This window comes from Gossypium hirsutum, chromosome A08 (genome assembly GCF_007990345.1).
Source record: "Gossypium hirsutum isolate 1008001.06 chromosome A08, Gossypium_hirsutum_v2.1, whole genome shotgun sequence".
Classification (NCBI taxonomy): Eukaryota; Viridiplantae; Streptophyta; class Magnoliopsida; order Malvales; family Malvaceae; genus Gossypium; species Gossypium hirsutum.
This window is the reverse complement of record NC_053431.1, coordinates 9575999-9587204: the sequence shown is the minus strand read 5'-3', so window position 1 is coordinate 9587204 and position 11206 is coordinate 9575999.

The window sequence follows — 11206 nt, the reverse complement described above, 5'->3', positions numbered from 1 at the left end:
TCTACACGAATCTTACAATAGTACTTATACGATGTATCATGGAGGCAATAAAATGTATAATGACTTGAAATCGTTCTATTGGTGGTCGGGAATGAAAAGAGAGATCATTGAATACATAGCAAAATGTTAGGTATGTCAGCATGTTAAAGCAGAACATCAGGTTTCGTCAGGTTTATTACAACCTCTAATGATTCCTGAGTGGAAATGGAAGCGAATCATTATGGACTTTGTATTAGGATTATCATTAACATAGAGAAAGAAATATGTAGTTTGATTGATAGTGGATAAGCTGACAAAATTGGCTCATTTCATTCCTATGATAATAGACTATTCACTTGAGAAATTGGCTAAAATTTTTATCTCTGAGATTGTGAGATTTAGCTCCAAATTTTGGAGTAAACTACATGAAGCTCTAGGCACTAAGTAAAATTTTAGTACGATGTTTCACCCTTATATTGATGGACAATTAGAGTGAGTGATTCAAGTACTTAAGGATATGTTATGTTATTGTGTGATTGAATTTGAAGGCAACTGGGAAAGACTCTTATTGTTAGTGAGTTTGCTTACAATAATAGTTATAAGTCGAGCATCAAAATGGCACCTTACAAAGCTTTGTGTAACCATAAATGCCGAACTCCTCTTTGCTGGTTAGAGTTAAGTGAAAGAAAGTGGTAACATATTTGATGCGTGAGACAGAAGAGAAAGTTTGGGTTATTCAAGATTATTTGAAAGATGCTTCTAATCGACAAAATTCCTATGCTGACTTGAAAAGAAAAAATATTGAAACAACAATAAAGTCTTTCTAAAATTTTTACCTTGAAAAAGGTTCTGCGTTTTGGAAGGAAAAGGGAAGCTTTGTTTGAGGTTTATTAGACTGTATAAAATTCTCGAGAGAAGTAGGCATGTAGCTTACCGGCTTGGTCTACCTTTGGAACTGGACAATTCACAATGTTTTTCATGTTTCAATGCTAAGAAGATATCCCTCTCATGTGTTAACTCTCTATGAAATTGAGTTGCAACCTGATTTGACATATAGTGAATAACCACTTAAGATCTTAACTCTGGAAGTAAAAGAATTGAGAAATAAATGTCTAGAATTAGTGAAAGTAATATGGCATTGTCATGGTAAAAAAGAGGTTATTTGGGAGTCAGAGGAAACTATGAAATCTCAATATCCTTATCTTTTCTCAGGTAAATTTCAAGGACGAAATTCTCTAGGGGGAGTTGTAACAGCCCAATTTTTAATGTTGTCAAAAAAAGGTAGTTTCTGAACCCTATTTCCGTAAATCAAGTATATTTACGGAGTTGGTATAAAATATATTTAAGTTTGGTTTAGTAATTTTTTCAAATTAATAGTTAATTTAGGTATAGGGACTAAATTGTAAAAGTTCAATCGCTATAGATTTTTAATTGACCAAAGGCTTAGGGACTTAAATTACAATTACCAAATGCCCAAAATGGTAATTAAACCATTTTTAATGAAGTGTTAGTAGATGATGGTGGCTTAGGCATTAAAACATGATTAGAATTTTAATTAAGAAAGATTAATTAAATAAATCAAGTTTAAATCATGGTATAAAACAAAAATTAAGTGGAAAGAAAGAGAATTGTCATCTCATTTATCCTTCATACCTGAATTATTCAAAGAAAAGAAAAGAAAAGAGGAACAACAACTTAGAGCTTTAAGCATTCGATCACTATTAGGTAAGCTCAATTAAGTCAGTTTAGGTATACTTGAGAATTTTAGAAATAGATAAAATAGGAATTTTTGAGTGTTAGTATGGTAAGTAGTTAAGATCGATAAAAAATTAAAAATACTATTGAAATAAGAGAAATAAATTCGGGATATTGACTTAATTGTAAGAGAATAAAAGTATTGGGGCAAAAGTAAGAAAATTAGAAATTTGACATGATTGCATTGAATTGGAGGAAAAAGGAGGAAGGACTAGAAGTGAAATTTTACAAAAATAAAGTATGATTGGTATTATAGAGAAAGTTGGAGGATTAAATGGTAATTACTCAAACAAGATAATTATGGAAAATGTAATGATTAAGGACTAAAATGTGTAACAATATGATTGGTGGGTCATTTTGATAATTTTAATTTTAATTATTAAATTAATTAAATATTTTTATTAGAGGAAATCATTCATCTTTCTCCTACATCTCATGCCACCTCCATTTCTCCACCCTTTCAACTTTTGTTTTTATTACAAATAGGTCATTTCCACCATTTTTAAGCCTTTAAGCTTAATTTCTCCAATTTCTTTTATGAATCCTTAGTGAAATCAATAGATAAGCCTAGTATTCACCTTAGTTTCATGAAAAGAGTATCAATAATTGTCTTAGAGGATAGAGAAAATAAGAACTAGGGTTTAGTTACAAGTGCTTAAGGTAAGAATGATAAGTTTCTTCATGAAATTCATGTTAGTTTCATTTAAATAGCATAGGTATGTTATTTGATTATGATTTTAACAAGTAAATGTTATATGTTTTGATATGAAAATGAAGAAAAAGAGTAGAAAAGTGAAGGATTAGTTGGAAAAAAAAGGTAATGAAGTAGCCAAATGGTGAAGAAAGAAGAAAAGATTTCATCTAAGCCTTGGTTGTAAGTACTTCAAGAATTTTACTTTATTTAATTTTAATCTAAGTATAAATTATGTTAAAATAGGCAAATTAATTAAAATATGTTAGTATTATGTGCAAAAAAAGTAGTGATAAATATAGTTTGAATTCTAATTATGTGATAAATTGATTTGATATACTGAAATAATAGTAAAAAGGACTAAATAGTAAACTATACAAAATTTTTAAGAGAATTGAATTTCTGATGAATTGGACAATGAATGAAGTGTAAAGAATTAATGAATGTGTGAGAAGTGAAAGAGTGGTTGAATTACAAAGTATAGTAGATGTATTAAAAGCTCATTTAGACAATATGAGAACTAGTAAGATATGAATGGCATGCCACTAGAAAATTCTATGTGTGAAAATGAAAGTGACACTTCGGTGCAACTGAAATGTGACACTTCGATGCAATACTATGATTGTTCGTATATCTTATATGTTCTATTTAGTCTACAATGGGCTATACCAATGAAACATCATACGTAAAGATTTTCAATGAATCTGATAAGTGATTTAAGCCTTGTGAATTGATACTTATTTATTAGTATTGGCTTTATGAAATTATACATATCCTAACATTAATTATACTTTAAATATAAAGTTTAATTCTTGTAGTACTAATTAAGTTGTCACAAGCTTAACGTGTTATTTTCTAACGCATAGGTAAAGGTTAGACTTGAAGTGCTAGAGTGGAGAATCGACGTCATATCATCTCATCACATCGCAAGCTTGGAAGAAAGTATGGTTTGGATATTTTGGTACTAGCTATGGCATGTATATAGGTAAAGTCTAGTTGTGAATATAAGTCTTTTGGTGAACCTATTGGTAACACTTGAAACTCTTTGTTTATTTTATAATCTTAACCTTAATTAGATGAGTTTATGATGAATTATGTGAATCTTGAGTTTGGAATTGAACTTATAGGAGTGGTATGTTAATTGAATTGGCTAAAATATGATGTTTGAATAGGGTTTTAGGTGATGAAAACTGAAATAATGAAAATTTTATGAAAATAGAGTGCATGCCACGGCATTGAAATTATCACATCGCGACGGCATAAGACAGTAAGTGACGTGACAATGATATAAGACAGTAAGTGACATCACAACGTGGAACCCCCAACGTTGCAAAGTTAGCCTGAAACTTTATAAGTTTCACAACTTAGTCCCTGTTCAATCTTAGACTATTAAAAAAGTTGTCAAAAGCTCATATAAAATTTATACATTAGTTTGAATTATTTTAGATATGTATAATGATCCTAATAACTTGAATGTAATGATAAAATGAATTGAATTGTCATTGCTTCAGCAAAAAATATAGTATTTGATATTTTGACCCGATGATCGGGTCGAATATGAAGGTGTTATAGAAATGGCATATTTCAATATGAGCTGGTATAGGTAAAAGTTGGTGTTTGAATGGTTTGGATGTCAAAATCTAATGACATTGAAATGTTTAAGTTTAATTGAGGTAGTGAATGACTTGATGAGAAGTTGAACATAGATGTTGAGCTTGCTTGACATGTTTTTTTGTATGTTTTAAATCAAGTGAAGTTGGTACTTGGTGTATATATTGAAAGGACTGGTTGAAAACATTGAAATAGGTACCAAAATGTTCAGTTTGCCAAAAGCAGAGGCTACATTGCGACTCGAACTTTTGATGTTGCAATGTTGCCATTACAATAGTGACGTCGTGAAGAGTTTAGTCTTATCGTCGTAATGTGATATACTGTGATGACTACATAGTGACGAGAACCAAAGTCGTGGCGTCGATCCATATATTTTAAAATCCTTGCAATTTGGTCCTATTTCATGTTCAAGTTGACAAAAAAGCTTTCATAAGCTCGTATAAGACCCAAAAATGATTGTTTAATGCAAATGAATGTGAATAATGTTTAAACACATGTATAAATGATTATTTACTGTTTATTTGATCATAGTTGCTCTAGCAACAAATGTAGCAATCCATAACTCAAACCCGACGATTAGGTCAAGCAAAGGGTGTTACAGGTTTGCTCATTTTCGATTACACTAAATGCATGTTTAGGTTTCATAACTCAAACACTAAGTACATGTAATGTTTAGGTACATTTATCAAAACGATGTAGTTTTGTCTTTTCTTATTTGGATTTTCGGATAACTTGAATTGTGTAATTCATATTCAAGTTGAATCGAAAAACTTGATTTTTTATTTGAGTTTATCCGAATAACTCAAATAACTCAAATAACTCAAACTATTTAATTCAAAATTTAAATTTTTATCGAATTTTTTGAATCGAATTAGATTTTACTCACCCCTAATAATAGGTTGCTTTGAGGAGATAGTGGCTAATAATTGTTTGTGATTATCTTTGGTGAATGACAGAATATTAGGAAACCTTTTACGATTCGATTTAACTTGATATAGGTTATTAATTTCGACTAAGTGAAGGTGATCTTTAACCATTACATTAGTGAATTGAGGTAGCCTTTAATTATTTTGTTTATTGCATTTTCGTTCATTTTACTATTTATTGACTTCAACTTGATTTTTACTTTATTGTCTTTATATTTGTAACTTATTGAATTAGTGAGTAGTAGAAATCTGGGTTTGATCCTCAAAATACTTCTTAACAAGGATACTATATATTTGTAGTTATCGAGTGAATAAGCATTGAAGAATGTTTTGGAGTAGAAATTCCTGTGCCATCTCACCTTTCAAACCACAACTAATCTTTTTTCTATTCATCCACTACAAATAGACCTTATTAATCTTACTCATAAACTCCTCAATTTTCATAAACTACAATCATAAAATTTTGAATTAAAAATACCTTTTAAGCAAATTTCCTCCATTGTTGCATTTTGGTTTGGGTCAAATCTTTTACTTATCAATATCATCATCAAAATATTAGACCATCAATTATATTTACTTTTCCCAATTAAAGCTTTTAACTAATATTTATTTAATAACTATTGATTTTAGATGGGAAATCATATTTATTTCCGGTTGCCAATTTCATGTTTGAATTTAGTTTTCATATTTGATTTTTTAAATTTTATTTTAGTATTTAAATTAAACAATATTATATGCTCTAATGAATGATTTGTGTGCTCCAATAAAATATATATATATAGGTACTTAATTAGAAAAAAAAAGCTCAAGTATTAAATTGAATATTGGAATCAAACTTAGGTATTTATTTAGGATAAAAAAAAACTCAAGTATCAAGTTAAAAAAATTCAAGTGTCAAAATGAACATTAAAACTAAACTTAAGTACCAAATAGTATATTAACCCAAATATAGTCAACTAACTTATATCTTAAACCCTATATGATAAAGTATTGAAGAACTTCTATTAACTGGCAACTAATATTTTTAACAACTTAATTTTTTAAACACCTTTAATAACCCACAAAGAAATTTACTACATAGTATTTATTTCAAAAAAAAAGTGAAAAAAGATAAGTAGATAAGGAACTTACTTATTACTTAATAGAGAATAAATTTAATTGTTTTTTTATTTTATTTCATTTAAGATTATATTATATTTTACCAAACAATCTAATTATAATCAATGTTTAATTTTAAGTAATACACCAAACCGACTTTATAACTTAAATTCAATATTAACTCTTAAAAGAAAGTTAACTTGTAAAATAGAGAAAGAACAAGAAAAAAAAAGAGAGAATATAATTAAAATGAGATACAAAGTAATTCAAAAAAAAAGGTTAAGATAGGCATGTTGAGTTTAGCCATATAGGGTATAATAAAATATTAAAAAATAAATATATAAAAGAAATGTGACATATGAAAAATTTTTAACTCTGCTTGTGGAGTTAAAAAAGAATGTTATAAGTGTATCAAATACTACCCCATTATACATTGGTTTTATTGAGTGTTAATGAAACTCTTGAACTATTGCTAGTGATTTGATTTAGTGTTTAGAAAGAGTGACAGTGAAGTAGACACTTTCTTTGGCACCAAATTGAGAAACAATAAGCAAAATAAAAACACACAAGAATTGTTCACATAGTTCAGTTTTCCTATATCTACAGAGCCTAGTTCAGTGAGAAAAATTAACTCTCTTCAACAGTTACAACAAGTGAAACAAACCTATCACACACCATGTGACAATTTTCCTCACTTTTGAACCTCGAAGACTAATACTTTCACCCCTATGAGCTCAGTAAGTAAAATGACAATACAAACAATTTTACTAACAATTTGTACTTTAAGAAAAGTTTGTTATTTGAACAAGATAAGTGCTAAAAACTCTCTATACCATAACCTATACAAGTCTCTCCCTTAAATAGATTATGTTTGAGACTTGCTAACATAAAAAATCTATAACAATCCCATTAAAACAGTAATACAATAAATTGCTTACAATATAATAATAGTACGTAATGCAAATATAGACTCTTGGCAGCCAATCAAATAGAGTTCCAATCTAATCCAAATGTCCATAGTTAAGGGATCGACTTGGGTGACTTGTTTTGATCCAATCTTCAATACGAGTTTCTCAAGCAATATGATATTCGTGATTGAGCTAGATGTCCTTTAAATCTTCAACATAGCCCATTTAAACTGTTCAATAAATTGCCAATCAATCAAATATGCAAATTGTCACTAAACAACTCTAGTGCTAGGGAAGTGGGCACATCCCTAACACTCAATGGCTGATTTCATATTTTTTAACAGTTAATATATGCATTAGTTTATATGAATTTTCTAGACCTTTTAATCTTTCAAAATTTGATCCCACTATTCAATTTTTTTACTTTGCTTCAACCACTTAAGGGAAAATGAGCAAAATGGGGATGGATGTTGCCAAATTCACCACCGCTTGATAGTTGGCATACTTCACCCCACTATCCGCCCATTATACAATGAGTGTTTAATCTTAAATACCACTATTACATCTACGAATATTGGATAAATTCTTCATTGCCCTACCTTAATTTAAACATATTTCTTCGAAAAAGATTAAATATAAAAGTAAAACATTTTTATCCTTTTAATGGTTATATAAAGGTAAAATAGTAATATCATATAGCAAGCTAGGTGGAGCAGAGCAATCAATTACCATAATCGCTTTATACCTATGGTCCAAAAAAATTCATCCCGCCCCACATCTACTTTAAAAAAACCCATTTCATTTGAGGCTAATCGATTTAGAATATATTAGATGGTTCGAGTTTAGTTATCTCTAATCACACCATATATAAATACTAAATGTAAATTATATTTTAAGTTGTATTTTATTCTAATTATAATTATTTAAACATGTATGTCTATATTTATATTTGTAATTGTAAATTGTAAAACACCCTAGTTTATGGATGAATAATTAACCCCAACCCCAACCCCAACCCCCTCCACAAAAGAACACAATGCTTGACCATAATTAATTAAAAATTTAAAGTTTATTATTTGCCAAGATAGCTAGATTCCAAGGTTGCCTTTTATAATTTCTAATATATATATATATATTCATTTTAATTATTGGGTGAGGGGTTGGGAAACCATAATGATCCTAAGTAGATATTGTAGCCTAGCTTTTTACTAACATGTAATCTAGGGGAATGACTCGTTAGTCACCTGAGTCATTAAATATGATTTCTAGTGGCCGGTAGGATTCAGTAAATATAGTGTGAGAATTGAAAATCCATTTCAATATATAATTTATTTTTTGTTAAATTAATTTTACATTCTAGTTACATCATCGTTAAAATATATTTAATTACATATAATAATAAATTTAGTCTTCCATATTTATAAATTTTATTAATTTAATCTCACTTTTAAAAAAATTTAACAAATTTAACTTTTAATTACGATTATAGAAAACTCAAAAAATAATAAATATATTTGCACATTCTCATACACAAACGCCAATAATGTTACATATATTTAAATATGATTTAATTTCAAGTCTTAGATTTCTTGAACTTATTTCAAAGAATGCTGGGTTGAGCTCTCTCTCCAGTGAGATGATAGTTAGGCTATACAAGGAAAACGACAAGGGCTAATGGTGTGTCGTCTTTTCCTTAGTTTATTTGGGAAATTCAAAAATACACAAAACCCATACAAATTCTGACCAAAAATAGAAGAAACTCAAGAAATTTGATCAGAATATTAAAAGCAAAAACATATTCTGAAATGATTTGTGATGTACTAGACCTCTAATTAAATTTATGATACTTTAATGTTCATTTTTGGATTAAGAAAGACAAAAATTTCTATGGTTAAAGGCTATACAGCCTACAATTACAGTACTCCATAAATGGTCATTTACGATGGGTCTCATGAGACCGAACGGTGGTAATGAAGAGGGAGGTACGAGGAGGCCCCAGTCCAGTTTGGAGTTCAATTCGATGACTGACGGAGGAGATCGGGCCAAGGGAGATCCAGATTTCGACTTGGAGGTTTGTGGTTTTCTAGTGTTTACCAAGACAATCTGATCGTAGTTTTGAAGAGAGAAGAAAAAGAGTAGCCCGATGACGCCATTCAGAGACGAGATCGGACGGTGGCGGTTAGGGCTAAAGAAGGAGAAGAAGAAGAAGAGAGACGGGAGAGAAAAAGATAGGATAAATGTTAAAAAAAAGTTAAGGTTAATTAGTTAAATAAACGAAGAAAAATGAAAAAAAAAGGGGAAATAATAATGTGAGAAAAGGAGAACAAATAAAGAAAATGAAGAAAAAGGAAGGTGTTAAAATATATTAAATTGTAATAATTTCTAAATATATTTTTTATAAAAATTCTATAATTTTTTAAAATTTTATGTATTTTTATTTATATATTTTTAACTTTTAGAATCATGTTTAGATTGATATAATGTATAAATAATGTGAGTTAAATTTGTTAAATTTTTTAAAATTAGAATTAATTTAACAAAAAAAATAAACATTGAAGGTTAAATTTATTATTATATTAGGTGTCGTCAACATTCATTTTAGTAACTAAACACATTTTTAATTGTGAAGTTAGTAGAATGTGAAATTGGCTTAATAGGAATTAATTATTATTAGATCAGTGAGTTAATATAAATATAAATAATAATTATTTAATATATATAATAGTTATAATTATTTTTTACAGCATAGGTCAACAAAGTTTGCTCAAGGACTAACCCATATAAAAAATAAGTTTTAAATTTTATCCAAATTAATTTTTCGAACATCTTATTTTAGCTAAATTCTTTATATTTTGAGCAGACTTTCAGACTTGGACGAATGACCTAATCCATGAGTAGATTACCTAGCACCATCACCTTTTGCTCTTTATTTTGGTAAAAATCTTTTAACAATATTATCAATTAAAATTTAATTATTAAATAAGAAATAAAGGAATTATATTTAAAATGTGTGAAAATTAGAGAGAGGAAAAGCATAAGCTTTTTTAAGGGAAGGAAAGTAAAAAAAAAGGTCCAAAAAGCAAAAGGGAACCCTTTTGATCGCTTATCAGTAGAATGTGATATAGAGTTATAGGAGTGGTAGCCAAAAATCAAAGATGTTTATGATTTTCAGAATATTTTTTTGCTGAAAAAAGGTATTGATTTCCTACCTACCACCATGGAAGGTAGAGGATGCATGAAGACCACTTGTAATTTTGGGTAAGATTACGTGCTTTAATTCCGTGTGAAAGTACACTTCCAACTTAAAACTAATATCTTAGTGCAATACTACCATTTCCCTTTCATTTCATCTTTACCTTTTCAATTGGTCGGAAAGTTTGGTAAATCATAACAACAAAACTCATAAGTATTTTACCTATTTAATGCAGATTGGATCTTAGCTTAATTGGCATACGTATTATTAATAATGTAGAATAACATGAATTTTAGTATGCTAAAACGTATTATTCTCCTATTTATAAATTTAGAAAAATTATGAGTAATTCTAAACATTATGTAAAAAAAATTACTTTTACGATGAAAAGCATCAAAAATTGTACTAATAACAATGCTAAATAAGATCTAAACTCAAAATTAGACGAGATTATTAAAGAAAAAACCCTAAAAGTTGTAAGAAACTTTCCACATCAAGAAACCAACAAGTTGTAGTAAGGGATAGGAAAGTAACTATAGTGTCCTTTCATTCACAATAGTACTAATTAAGACAATTGTTTCTCAACCAACCCATAAGCTTTTCCTTCCTTTTTTTGTCCTACAAATGACATGACAAAATAATGACTCAGTTTTGCTGTGTTTTTTTTTGTTTTTTTTTTCATATTTGTGCACATAACAAAAAGGAAATCAAGTCCCAAAGGGGATCATTCATTCCATAGCAAGAACTAAATTAAACAAAAGGTGAATGAGTGAATGTGTTCCGGCAGATATGTGCCATCAGATAGATTGAACAACCCTAGCATCATCTGTTGTCCTTTCTCAAAACTGGCGTTGGTTTAACGACAATAATAAAATTTGACCGTAGTGAAGTTAAGAAATTGATGGGAAATAGAGCTAGGTGAAAGTCAAGCATTGACCTAATAGTCTAGTGGGGGAACACGCCAGCCAATCCAATGCACTTTGCACATATTTCTGTTTTACAGTTCACACTATAGACATCAAAATTGCACAAGTCCACTATCTGA